The sequence below is a fragment of the Pelecanus crispus genome, chromosome 1, assembly GCF_030463565.1.
Source record: "Pelecanus crispus isolate bPelCri1 chromosome 1, bPelCri1.pri, whole genome shotgun sequence".
Lineage (NCBI taxonomy): Eukaryota > Metazoa > Chordata > Aves > Pelecaniformes > Pelecanidae > Pelecanus > Pelecanus crispus.
Genome location: NC_134643.1, coordinates 85,194,089 through 85,208,720, shown reverse-complemented (window position 1 = coordinate 85,208,720; position 14,632 = coordinate 85,194,089). Strand labels below are relative to the sequence as shown.

Below are 14,632 nucleotides of genomic sequence, written 5' to 3'. Positions count from 1 at the left end.
ACGAGAACTATTAAAATATTACAGGAGGTTCCACATTCTTATTCCAAATAAAATGGCTATTTAAAAAAAACGTGAGAAAACATTGACAAACACTTGGTTATAGCAGAAACTGAAAAATAAAACCCAAGCGATGACTGTATAAACACAATGCCTATTATGTGCAGCGTGCTGGGACTGCGAGGGTATCAATATGACACTGTATAGGTGGGCAGGTGGTGCTACAGTAAATGTGTTTTTCTAAAAGCAGCCCCATGGAGTCCTTCTACAATACTGGAAAAGGTACCGATACCATAAACTCACTGAAGCCTCGGTCTGCGTAAGAGCTGGGTCTCTCCCAAAGACTTCAGGCAGTAGAGAAATGCAGTTTTTTGGTAACAGGAGTTTTACAGCGAGTATTTTAACCAAAGCCCTGGCAGCATCTGGCAGGAGTTGTAAGACCTGGTATCACCATTCCCACTTTCAGGCAGGGGAGCTGAAGAACAGAGCTGGGCACTGACCTCCATGGGGTCCCACAGGTGCTTGTGTCAGCCTGGGAACTGAGTGTGCGACTGCAATGCTGGGGAGCTGGGCTCTGACCAAATACGCCCACTTTCTCCACACAATACCACGTTATTCAGGAGAGTCTGAAATATTCATGTATGGAGGTTTAATTTGTCATCCTAGCCAGACTGGGAAAACACGTCAAATGGAGAGTATCTGTTCCGCTGACATTTACGTTTGTGATGGGCGCAATTAGCTCCAGTGGGTCACGAACACCCATTTTTCTTGGCTACTAGCCAGCAGCTGCTAGCTGCAAAATCATGTCCTCTCCTTGCCGTGAAACTGTCCTGCTTAATATAATGAAGCATCACAACCTTTCTCTGAAGGTGCATCTGCCAGAGAGAGGCCACGAAGAACAGCTTTTCAAACTGACTCAGGAAAAAAGAGGTTGGATGAGATGCTGGCTGTATTAAGAGACAAAAATATTCACAGTGATGTGGATCACATCAGCTAAAGCCAGAGCAAGATGTCATCGAAATCTCCTGAGTATCTGGGCTACCTGTGTGCAGTCTGACTCAGGAGTTTGTTCCCTCAGCACCGTGAGTAACACCACAGTGAAACAGAGTACAGGACACGGCGACACAAAAACCTCTGCTGCAATGTCGTGTGCGTGCGGCGGGCAGACCAAGCTTTCCCTATATTCACCTTTTGTCCCGAGAGCTGGGGGCTGTGGGACTGCCCCTGAAAAAGGAGCTGTGGTCAAGTTAACTGGCTTGCAGCCGTACCGCACCTACCCCAGCGAAGCTCCACTATAAGCAATGCTTCTCACTGCTAGCAGCTTTCCCAAGTCTCAGTCACTGGAGCTAAACTTCACCCTCTGCCTCAGGCTGGCTTGTTTATGGAAGGGGAGAAACCACAACAAAAAAAGTGCTGCTGTGTCCAAGGAAAAGGTTAAGGAAAGCAGGTAATTTTACCAACATTAGCCAGCTCTTAACCAAATTTTCCAATTGTTGTATTTTTTTTGAGAAGATTCAGTATAATTAGGATTTGACATGGCACATGGAGGGGGGTCAGATACCTTTTGACATCCTCAAGAAATGCAGCCCAAGGTTAGCCAAGACACATGGCTCAGAAAACTGCGCACTGCATTCATTCGGAGCCCTTACGATCGAGGAGGTCTGTGCTTTGGAGGAAGGCACCCGCTACCCCTGTTTGCATCTGAGCCCAGCTAGGCACAGGAGGGTCCCTGCAGGGGTGCACGGGAGTTCCCTGCCAGCCCAGGCACCCCTGTTTCCCTCCTCTGGAAACAAGGTTACAGGGAAAATGGTATGTGCCATACGTATGTGCCATACCACTGGCACAGTCAGAATACAAATGAAGCATGGATGGTGTCAAAGGAAGCTGGGACACGGCTGTTTAAGATGGCCTGGGCAGCACTGAACACTGATTTCAGGTGACTGGCTGTAGGCTGCTCGTCTCATGGAGCACAGCACCCTGCTCCAGAGCTCCAGCTGTGTAGCCCACAGTACAGCAAGGCAGTGCTGCAACCTGCTCTTGGTCGCACCAGTCCTTGCCTGTATGTTGCAACGACTCCTGCATCAGATGAATTGCAGAGATCACCCCAAGCTCTTTGTAGCTGCCTCTACGACACGCCCCGATTTCCATCACTCCTGTAATTCATTCCAACACTGCATGAGCAGAACGATGCTCTTGTAAGATCAGAGGTATCACGTGGGCACCACCACTGCACTGCCACAGCCAGCACATAATCACAATGAGTTGCAAGCAGTGAGTAACTGTGGGGCTCAGAACCACGGAGCACCTGAAATGTCAAGTCAGCTCAGTGGGATGCAGGGAGTAGCAGTATACTAGTCTCTGTGTGCCCAGTCACTGCTTCCCCTGCCCCGAGACAGGACACCAGCTCTCCCCAGAACCCAGGCTGTGGCCCTGGGTAGACCCACGTTGGGCTGCTTCCCCATCTCCATCCCACACCAGCGCCCGCTGCCTTTCCCAGCACCCCAAGCTGCAAAGCTCCTCGTGGGGCAAAAAACCCGCAGCTACCAAACACACGGTTCAGGCATCAACTTCATTACAGCTGGAGTTTGATGGAGGGGGGGTACACCTAAACCCAGGTGTTCCAGAGCTGCCTGGCAGGCAGAGAGCCGGGCAGCTGCCCGTCCCTGCCTGCACTGCCATCAGCTGGGGACTACTGTCTGCTGGCCTCCCGCTCCCGGAGAGAAGGGAAGCTTTAGTGTCTGAGCTTGCTCGGAGCGGAGCAGGAAGCCTAGGAAGTGAGAGACCAAGACCTTTGAAGATGCAATAAAATGTGAGCACAGTGCATTTTCTGGTGATGAGATCTAGGACAGATAAGCAAGTTTTTGAGCATGCCTCACCTCATGGGGTTCTTCCTTTCCTTTTAACAAAAGGTAAGGAGAAGAGCTTCTCTGTCGCCACTGTCCTGCTGCTACTGGCAAAGCCACTTTTTTTTAAATATGCACTTTTGTTTAATCAGGTAAACGGGTTTTTTTTTATACCTGGGGCTTGCTCTTGTATTATTGGGGGCTTAGTAATTTCCTAATACCAGAATTGCTTGTTTAATGACAGGAGCTGAACAAAGTCCTCGGCCTTTCTCCTGAAGTACCTATCTGCCAAAAGCTATCAAAAACCCAGATAAAGAAAATCTCCTGTTATTAGCTTGGGCGGGTTTTAGGTCTGTTGTAAGCATTCACCTGTTTGTGAGAGGACAATGGCAACAAGTCACTTCAAGGGTCAAGGCATTTTCAAATGGAAGAAAGACCAGGGGCACCAGTCTGGAGACTCTTCTAACAGACTACACTTGCAATGCACTTTTTTTTTTTTTTAAATAAGAATCTCTTCTTTTAAAGCACAATGGTGCACAATTTCAAAATAGTATGTCTTTCTGAAAATAAGCCAGATTTTTTGCAAGCAACTTCAGACTGGAGAGCTTAATGAGGCAATTTCCTTGCAGCCAGGCTTGGGGAAGGAAGGGTGGTGACACTTGGAACATAAGGCTTGAGCATTTGGAGCCAACTTTGTCTCTTTCTAAACACCCTTATATATGATCATTTACACTGTTATTATACAAACTTCTGATGGTCAATACAACACTTCATTTAATGTATGAACAGGCCAAAATCTCTAGGTAATCCTATAGAGAAGTGGGTCATTTCTGACATCTTCATTTTGTACATAAAACAAATGAAGGGGCCCAGACTGGAATTGTCAACAGTCTGCATAGATTTTATTTCATACAGGGATCCACAGGCCACTGATGTATTTTTTCCGTCATGTGTTAGCTCTGGTCTACACTTAACGTTTTGAACTTAAGCAAATGTACCACTGCATTCTTTAAAACAAAGAACACTATGGTAAAATGACCAGCATGTTGCATTCAGCATGAAATAGCTTCCCAAAAGTGTTGCTATTTGCATACTAAAACTCATTTTTTTATTACTCTGAGTAATACATTCTGTTTAGTTAGTCTTGTCTATGAAGCATCCATCCAGGACCTGAAATTGCCTGGCCAGCACAAACCAAAAATGGTGAAACCTTTATTTTGCAGGTCGTCAAGTTCTACAGTCAAAATCTAGTAAGGAAAAAACCCCCAATGCCAGATTCATGAGTGAACCTCAGTCATGCAGCGAAACGAGCTGGAACACACCAGCAGGCATAGCCCAAACTCTCCAGTACTGATGATGGAGATACAACAAACTTGTCCACCTGAGGCTGTGGCTGTGCAATCATTAATCCTGGCTCCTCTGCGCACTACCCAATCAGCCAGACATCCTGGTTTGCTGAAGACCACGCAGAGGCCCACACCACTGCTTCTGCAAAGGTATTCAGGTCACACAATGGGTTTTTACTCGCCATGGTACCTGTGGGACAACAGAAGATACCTGGCACAGCACAATGTCCGAGTGCTGTGACAGATTTGAACAACATGTTTTATGGCAGGTGAGATGCCAACTAAACCCATCAATGGTTTTTTAATAAACTGGAATTGGCAGAAGAAGCTTACACCTGGCCAATGCTCAACATGTGAGCAAAGTGCTTATACTCATATACGAAAAACCCTAAAACCACATTTGCTGTGCACTTGAACCACTATCTCAGTCCGCAGCTAGCTTTAAGACGTATGAAGTACACCAGCTGGATGGTAATCTCATGGGTGCAAGGAAAAAAAAAGGAATTTATTATGAGTATCTTATCAGCCCAATTGTCATAGTGTGATACAGCAAGTGGCTTATTTTATAGATTGGGCTACCACTTCTGTTTGCTTCACTGGAACTTTCTGTCAATCCAAAGTTAAGTAACACAACACAAAAAATACATAAAACCTATCAGGACAAACAGCCTGGCCTTCCTATGATGCAGTGGTTTTAACCCCTCCAAATTTCATGTGAATTTGCTGCAGGCGTACATATTTCACTGGTGGACTTTCATTTTGCAAGCTCTAGATAGCACTGACAAGAGAAAATTAAAGCTATAAAAAACCTATCAAAGAAAAAAAATATGAATTGCAAATCTTCCTTGAAAGAACACTATAATGTGGTGAAGTAATGGCCCTAGAATTTGCAATACAGGGTCTGGGCCATTCCTTCAGAATATTGTAGGGTTGCCTTTGTTGTTTTATAAAAAAGTTTTTTAAGTGTGTGTCACATGGATCAACTTCCCCATTCTTCTATATGGTCTAGTAGTTTTAATGATTAAAATAGTTCAGGTACTTTCCATTCCATAGTTTTATTTTTACTTCAGCATGTACAGAACTAAAAAGGCAATTAACTTTTGGGTTTCTTTTTTTTTTTTCTGAAACTGTTTCATCCCTGGGTGATTTTACAAGCACACTTGAAATGTATTTGACGGAAAGAAATGCTTTTCTGTGTCCAATGAGGAGTACCCTCATGGCTGTGATGGAAATGCTGGCAGTGAAAATGACTGGAAGGAGGAATCAGCAGCACTATGGCAGGATCTGCTTACTCAAGTCAACAATCATTGAGGATTTCAGTTTCCATTCATGACAATTTTGAAAGAAAGCACAAGCACTAGGAAAGATCCTGCAGAATATTATGCATAATTCATTTTTGTGAACTTTTCAACACCTTTGTAATCTATATGCCCTATACTGCCTCCCAGCTTCCAGTTCTAAACTGATGTTTATAGCGCACTGGCAAGCTATTAGGGGAGGCATCCCACTCAACCAGCAGGCTCTCGCTTTGCACTGGCAATTCCTGGGATTTTCAGTCTGCTGCGAGCTCCAGGACTACCTCATTGCGACCCATGCAGCCTGTTGCCCTAGCTTTACTGAATTAAACAGGTGCAAGACATCCTTTCCATCTTGCAGGATCATGACTGGACTGATAAATCTAAAAAAAAAAGAAGAAAAAAAAAAAGGGGGGATACTGAAAAGACATTGTATAGCTGTTCTTGTAACTTGGCTTGGGTTTCTGCCCTAGACTTGATCTAGCCATTTTCAAGTCTTCCTTGGCATCCCATCCAAAGTGAAGCTGACAGATGGTACCTTTCGGATGACAATGGTCTCTGCATCAGATCCCACGGCAACTGAGTAGCAGCACACCACTTTCTCCACAAAGAAAAAGATCACTCCTCTCAAATGCCAACAGCGGAGGGCTATCACAAGAAGGTAAACTATTTCAGCCACGCACCTTTCCTCTCTTTCTCCACTTTTAATCAATCCAGAGCTTCTGTGACCGTAAGGGGGCTGTGGCTGTGTATTTGTTGCACCTACTCCCACCATGACAACCACTCTAAACCAGATTTAAACCACCAGATTCATTTCACATAACACCCAGGTCTGCCAGACCGTGCGCTCCTTGTGCCAGCAACCACCGCAGCTTCGCCGCTCGCTGACTCGGGCAGGCAGGGAGGCATGCCGGGCAGAAGTGAGGAACTTAGCTCTGGTCTCTTCCACAGTGCCTCAGCGCTTTTTGTATCGTGATTTTTAGATTCCCCTTTTGCATCTCAGTTTTGGTATTGCCTGGGAGAAGAAATAAGAAAGTTTACCCCAGCAAGCCTCCTAATGTTTGTTTTTTAAAACCTAAATTTAGGGAAACATCTGGGTACATGGAAACTGGTCTGAGCCTTGCCGCCACACAGCTTTTGCCCATCCAAGATGGCACTCATTTGGGAATACCAGTGTCCAGGTAAAACATGTTACGGCAGCATTTAAGGAAGAAACCAAAGACTGCAAAACTACTGTTTAACAAGGTTCCATTTTAATTGTTAAATTTAAATATTGCTTAACCCTTGACATGATTTTAGCTTTATGGTGAGGTGGTATGCATCAGCAACCACAGAATAAATTAGGCCAGCACCAGTCAAAGCCTGAGCCAGTTAAACAGCTTTCATCAGACCAGTGAGAAACGACTGAAGAGAAGCAACACCGTATCTCAGAGCCCTACGTGGGACGTATGGACATCCAGCTGCCAAGAGCACTGCTTGCTAACCCCAGGGAAGTCGTCAGGGATCATGCTATCACCAAGCTGTGCCAAGCTCAGGCCGATGGCAAGGCAGAGTCATGGAATCCTTTGCAATGCCAAGGCTGAGGACAATCCTGCTCAGTGACTGAGTGGGGCATTTCTCAAGGGCTTTCAAAAGCCAAACTGCAACCCTACTCTCCTTTACAACCAGCAGCAGTAACAGTAGGGCTGTTGTTATATGTAACATATGCATATAAACGATGCAACATACTGAGCTGTAACTCTTCTGGATACTTCTTGATGCTCCTGCATTTCCTGACCAGATTTAGGAGCCTGGATCCAGATCCTGGGTGCTTTGCTGAGTGCTCAAACTCCCAAAGCCGGGAACGCTGCAAAAGCCTTCTGGCATTTTTGTGTTAAAGGGTGGTTAGTCTTCCACATATACATGAATTACTTCACAAATAACTTTTAACGCCCCTGATCTCTTCCTCTTTCTTAAAACTAACTGCAAAGGGGAAAACCAGAGAAGGACTTTTTTTAGGCACGGGACCTGGTATGATAAACGGAAAGGACGCTGGAGATCCTAGAAGTGACAATACTGTTCACCAGTCATGTATGCATTGCTTGGATAATGTAAGAAAGCAGCAATCAGACATGCATTAAAGAGTTGGGATTTACATAAATTCCAGCGTGGAACGTGTCATCTGTCCTACTAGATACAAAAGGCGGCTGGATTCCTCCGCTGGTTCACATTTAGGCCCCAATTCAAACCTCTCCGAAGCACATGCTTCATTGTTGACATAAACAGGGATTCCTTCCCAAAGCGGGGCCTTCGTGCGCCTAGCGCTGGCCTTTAGCTCGCCGACATTCTCCAAAACAAGAGCCCGAAAAGCTGCTGTGGGAATATCATGCCCATTTACTACATTTACTGTATCTCAGTGATCTCACATCTAATGGATGCAGTTTAAAAACAGAAATATTTTCCCTCCTAAATGTATCTATTTTTGCTACTGTAACAAAGAGCATCAATTACAGATAAGCGTCTATGTCTCTGTTTTTCCATCTGCAAGTACAGAAAATAGTAATTTGCTGTTCCAAAGGGCATTTCATGCAGACTACCACGGACATCTCACTTTAAAAAAAAAAAAAAAAAAATCTCATCTATGCCAGAATTTCTTCACTTACTATTGCTACATTATTGCAATAATGCAATATATAAGATGACTAACATTAAGCATCTGAAAGATGGCACATTTTTCTCTGCAATTTTTTGGTCTTTTCAGCACTTTCAACAGTGTACTTTCTAGATTCAGTTCCACTGTTTGCTTCAACAGTCAGTTTGTTGGTTTCCTGTTGCTCGTGTGGGCATTTCTCATAGCAACAGCAGAGGACAATGTTTTCAGAACTGGAGAAAGTGAGAGTAAAGCCAAAACACTGGCAGGGTGATCCAAGGGCAGATGCCATGCCTGAAATTATACTCCCTGCTTAATATGACTTGGGATTTCAAGCTGATAATCTCTGTCTAACAGGTATACTTTGCAACTGCGAAGAGCTGCAAATTTACCCTGCTGTAATAAATGCCGCGAGCGTTTATTGAAAAAGGGGATTTTAAAAAAGCTGCGACAACCCGCCTGTGTTATACAAAACTGTATGAGCCAAGCAAGGATTCCCCGCCGGAGGTCGGGGGCAAGTCTCTGACCAGACTATCTATCGCTAGCCCGTGAGCTCCTCCGGCGGCGATGCTTGGGCTGCGGAGCCGGTTCCTCGGGGGGCCTGGCTTCCTCGGCGTGCCGGCCGAGGCTGTATTTATGAATGGATCTGACGGAACTCCGCCATGAGCCCGTGGTGTAACTGCATCACCCCATTGTTGCTACACACGCACAGCACTCACTGGGGAACAAAAAGCTGAATGAAGCGGAGCAGCTGCCAACTCAGGCAAAGACAACTTAGGAAACTATCTCATTCTTCCTTTCTTTTGGAGGCTATTTTGTCTGTTGTTTCCTTGCATACAAAATGTGGTCTGCAACAAATAAGGCAGGATAAGATACAGCGAGTCCTGTTACTTGGTTCCAAAACCACAGGCCCTAAACACTACAAAGGAGGGGATACATGGTGTATGTGCTGTAGGGACAATGTTCAAATGCTATCCATTCAAGATAGATTTCCATGATGTTATACTGCGTCTCGACAGAAACTGAATTCTTGAGCGTGGTGGTTCTGAACATCATTTCTGTGCAGAAATTTGCAGGGATCTGTGTGAAGGGACTTTTCAGACCTTGGGGGAAAAAAAAAAAATCCTAGCACTGACATATGTAGCACATTTAAGTGGAGATATTTTAAATGCCATTTATTATGGATCCAGTTTTCAAAACAGCCTGACTCCACATTTTCAAGGGCTCACAGCCAGCTGTTTCGACAAGACTTTAGGAAAAGCTTGGTTCCTTTTTTCTTTCTACCTCAGGCCCTTAAATACACTTTGGATTTTCAAAACCAGTCAGTACACACCAGTTCCCACCTGGGAAGAGACTTCTGGAAGGGACTTGTGCCCATGTACAAACCCACATGTTGGCTCTGTCTGAAAACCGTTCCCCTGCTCCTGATGCTGCGGAGGACAACTCCTTTTGTCATTGTCCTGGTTTCGGCTGGGGTAGAGTTAATTTTTTTCCTAGTAGTTGGCATAGTGCTGTGTTTTGGATTTAGAAGGAGAAGAATGTTGATAACACGCTGATGTTTTAGTTGTTGCTACGTACTGCTTATGCTAGTCAAGGACTTTTCAGCTTCCCATGCTCTGCCAGGTACACAAGAAACTGGGAGGGGGCACAGCCAGAATAGTTGATCCAAACTGACCAAAGGGCTATTCCATACCATATGACGTCATGCTCAGTATATAAACTGGGGGGAGCTGGCCGGGGAGCAGCAATCGCTGCTCGGGAACTGTCTGGGTATCGGTCGGCGGGTGGGGAGCAATTGCATTGTGCATCACTTGCTTTGTATATTATTATTATCATTATTGTATTGTTATTATTATCATTACTATTTTACTTTATTTCAATTATTAAACTGTTCTTATCTCAACCCAGGAGCAGTGTTTCTCACTCTTACTCCACCAATTCTCTCCCCCGTCCCATCGGGGTAGGGGGAGTGAGCGAGCGGCTGCGTGGTGCTTAGTTGCTGGCTGGGGCTAAACCACAGCAGTCATCTGGATGCAACCTCGAGAGCTGCACTCTAGGAAGAAGATGGTCCTTAATATGCCATATAAGCCTCGTTATCACACAGAGTGAACCTGGCCAGCCATTCTGGCAGCTACGGTGCTGCAGAGTTTATTACATGAACAGCTACTAACCAGCTTAATTTGGGATCTAACCTTGCCAGCTTTTGTCAATGACGTAAGCCTGAATGCATTTTTAATACGAAATAATCGTTTCCATGTTTCAGTGCACTCAGTCTCATAGAAAGAGGTTGGAAGGGACCTCTGGAGGTCACTTAATGCAACCTTCTTTCAAAGTAGAGTTATCTTTAAAACTTACTTGTGTGCCTAATTCTCACTGCCTACAAAATTCTGGTCCAAGGTGCTTTGTAACAGGTGAAGACCTCATGTACCTACCCCTGCAGTAGTTTCTTGAGCTCCTCAGAAACCTTATTGTATTTCTCCTCCACAAGGAGATCTGAGGTACCAGGGAATGGAAGGGCTCAGGAACAGACTCAAGGGAGATCAAGCAGTAACCAGGCCAGTGCACACATGCCCCGCACATGATTTATGAGAACGCTCCCAGGCATGACCACAGAGGCGGTTTCCAGACCCGTGGCTAGCGAGCTGACACACTGAACTGACGGCTGCTCTTTCTGGTGGTGAGGAGAGAGATTTGCCCAGGGCAGGTCTGTGGCAAAGAAGAATATTGATTGCAAGGTCTTAAAATGTGCCCTACCCATTCAGCTGTCCTTCCTCACATCCCGTAATTGTACACAGTGGGGATGCTCGTATCCTCCTCTCAAGCATCTGGCTCCACCAGGGACAGGATACTGCGCACACTGGAGTGCTGGTCTGGGATGCTATGGAAATTCCTGACTTCCCGAGCTGTTTATTTTTCCATTGCAATGACCCACCAAGAGATGCACAGGGAGCTCAGCATGCTTCCTGTGAGTAGGTCTGTTAACTCTTTGCCCACCAGCCACTCCTCTCCTCTTCAAGAAACAGCAAAGGAAATGTTCCCACTGTCTGGCAGCAAAACAGATCAGAACATGCAATCCCCATCCTACAGAGCTGTGTGAAGCTGTGTGGGACTAGCTCTTATCGACTCTTTGGGACAAAAATGATCAGAAAAAGCAACTCAGATATACCATGCAGAGCTACTTTCACTACCCATAAGGCTGTTGAGCTTCTCAGCTTCTCCAAGAGTTGCTCCCTGGTGTTTATTTTGGTAGGTGGAAGGAGTAATGAAACCGAGGTTTGCATGGCCTTGTTGTCACTGTCTCTTCAAACTGTAATTCAACCTTCACCAAATGGCCCAGGGCAGCTATTTATCAGAAATAACTGTTATCCCTAGAATGACACTGACATGATGCCTTGTATTATCTTGTCTAAAGTCTGGAGCACTGCTTTGGATTCATACAAGGATAGCTGACACGGATGTGTTTTTGAAAGAAACACTCATGTGTTGGTTGTTTGCTTACCCAACAGCTAGGTTCTAAATTAAATGCTGTCTCTTAATAACATATTTTTGGTCTAATTCTTAATGAAACATCCATTAAAAACATTATAGCTCTAAATGCCAAACTCCAGTCTCAGTTACACCAGTGTGAATCTAAAATAACTCCATTGACTTCAGCCTCTTGGTTTATGCTGCTATTTCCTAGCAAACAGATATCACCCTCAAATTATCATTATAAAACAGTAAAAGTTCAGAAAAGCTCATTGCAGTTAAGTTGCATCAGGTTTTCATTATCGTTCTCTATTTTCATATGCTTGCAACTTTGAAGCTGAAATTTTTCATGCTTCAGCTCAGACGGTGACATTGTTTGGAAAGCCAATGGGAAAGTCCCATCATCTGTTTCCATGCTAAGCAATCACACACACCAAAAGAAAAAGAAGCAGAAGGCTCCAGGACCCTCCGGTCAGGAAGAACTCTCCCCCCAGCTCTCTGCCATTTCCTAAGGGCTACCAAGAGGCATGGGGCGGGGGGAGGGCAAAAAGTTTTTGCTCTGCAGAACTGTAATTTCTCTGAGTTCGCTCGCTTTTCCACCATGTGATGCTCCTGAAGCCTAGGAGCTCTTGTTTCTTCCTCTTCTCCCCTTTGAAAACAAAATCATTCACACAGTGACGATGAATTAATTGTGTCACTCCAGGAAGAGCTCTCAGGCATCAGAAATTAGGAAGTGAGAGAACTGAAGCTGTTCATTCAACTTCAATTAAGTCCCAGCGTATAATGTATTACAATAGTCTTTACTCTTCATTAACACAGCCTTGGGCTAACTCTTACACAATCTAGCCAGTACATTTTTTCCAACAATACGTTTTACAGATGAGGCTGGTATTACTACCTATTACTAAGATTGCCCGATACTTCTCCGAGATCCTGTTTTCAGTCGCTTATCTCTCTCTTACGCTTTAACATGTGGGATGAAATTTTCCAGTCCTGGGCCCTTTTGCATTTTTCCAATGCAAAAGTCACGGAGAAAGTTTCTACCAAAATATTTCTCCCATTTCCAAATATCTGGCTAAGGAAAAAATGCACCATTTTGCCCAAGTTAAAAATTCTGGCCACCTTTGGTTGGGCTAAGACTTCAAAGCTTGCAGGAGAGAGACTTAGAGTTAAGGCCACCTCTGCCACAACAACGGAAACATCTTGAAAAATTACAGCACCTCTAACTTCCGCAAAGACTTAAAGACTTCAGCAATTAAATTATCCAGAAGCTCCTTTTGTCCTGAGTGTGCCCTGACTTGGGGGGCGAGTGAGACTCTCCTCAGTCTGTGCTGCTGTGGGCTGAGACCAGGAGCAAAGGGAAGAAAGCTTGCCTCTACCCAGTGCCGACAGACTCTTGGAGAGGATGTGACCAGTAAAATGTTAAGAGTTCTTTGTTATTTGGCAAGAGTGATTTTTTTTTTTCCAAAGGCATAAAAGCTCAGCCAAATTTCAGAAGATTTTCACCAGGATGGCAAAAAGCACATTTCTGACAAAAACCCATCTGCTGAATTTCAAAAAGAAGTTGTGAAGAAATTTTCAATGCAAAAAACAACATATTTTTTTCTTCTAACCACTTAAGAACTACTAAGCTGTTTTGGCAGGTGTTTTCGTTCAGACTGAAACAATCAGGACAGAAAAATTCAATACGAGAGATAAAGTTTGTCCAATCTGCAAGATACTGCAAAAGGGCCTTACATTAAGAAGCGTTGGGATGCCTGAGAAAGCTTCAAGTATCTCCTATGATAAAGAACATGAGCTTTAAGTGTATATCAATAAATATCCAATTAAGAGAATCCAGAAAAACTCCCAAGAGAGCAAAAAAAGGCCACGTATTCCCCCTTAAGCATGGTTGTGTCTAATATGCTCACAACATGCTCAGAAAGTCAATTAACATGGGCTCTACCAGACCAAGGAGAAAGAAAATTCCACTAGAAAGACCCCCTGCTGTGACTTTTCTTCTGTCCCTACAAGCCTTCACAAACATCCTCAGTATGCACACTGAGCATGGGAAGAGTCAGCTGGGATCCCGATTCAAGCAGGGCTTCACAGGTGAAGCAGCAAGGCCCCAGCCAGCAACCAGAAACACACGGAGAGGTGCAGCAGGAAAACCCGTGGGTGTAATTCCCCCCATGAGGAGCAGCTATGCAAGCGAGCAGCTGCATCTAGCCTTGCGGGACCTTCTGAACATAAGCCCATGCATGAAGGTGACTAAGGAACAGACAACTGAGGCAAGGGCTGCATCAGAAAGGGATGCTCAAAATCTCTTTGCTGGTAAAAATGATGGGTGAGGGAGGGAATCCTCTTCCCTGTGACCAGGGCATCGAGGCACAGCTAGGTATCTTGCGAGGTCCCAAGGATGTAGCCTTTGTCACCCATGCGTTGAGCTCGCCTGCCCTCACCTAAGAGCTGAGTATTGTCAGCACCATGCTGTCACTGTAACCCAAACCTCCTGCCCACGCTGAAAAAGAGCAAGAAGGGAAAAGATCCTTGTGACTGCACAGGGAAACTCTTAGAGGAAATGAAGAACTACCCTGAACAACTCCCTGGCATCTCCAGAAAGATGGAACCCAGCTACTCAATGGTTGATCGCAACTCATCAAACACCTCAAATACAAATATACCAGGCAAGGGCATCTCCCTTCTGACAAGTGCTAAAATACTGTTGAAACAACATCAGAAGTTTATCTGGAGCTTATCGATATGGGAAACATGGTCTAGTGATGGCAGATTGCATCATTAATCAGATGAAACATGGTCTAGTGATGGCAGATTGCATCATGGCACAGGAACAAAGAGGTGAGCTCTGCTGAGGGTATCTCTTCTAGGTCTGAGCACCCCTTGCTTCTGCCTTCAAAGACAACTTCCAAAGGACTACCCAGGGATTTCTGCAGGCAGTGACGTGCTCTGTTCTGCTTCACAGCAGCAGAAGCAGGCACCAAGCTTGTGAAGGCTCCCCCTAAACTTTCCATTCACTCTCTTCTCCTTCACTCTGCATGCCTCCCTGTCCCTCCC

General features: G+C 45.0%; 1 protein-coding gene across 1 annotated transcript in view; it reads right to left on the bottom strand.

The window, feature by feature from the left end:
• CCND2 (cyclin D2) overlaps nt 1–14,632 on the bottom strand; it is a 34,329-nt gene that overhangs the window by 1,148 nt on the left and 18,549 nt on the right. The gene's annotated exons all lie outside the window — the stretch shown is intronic.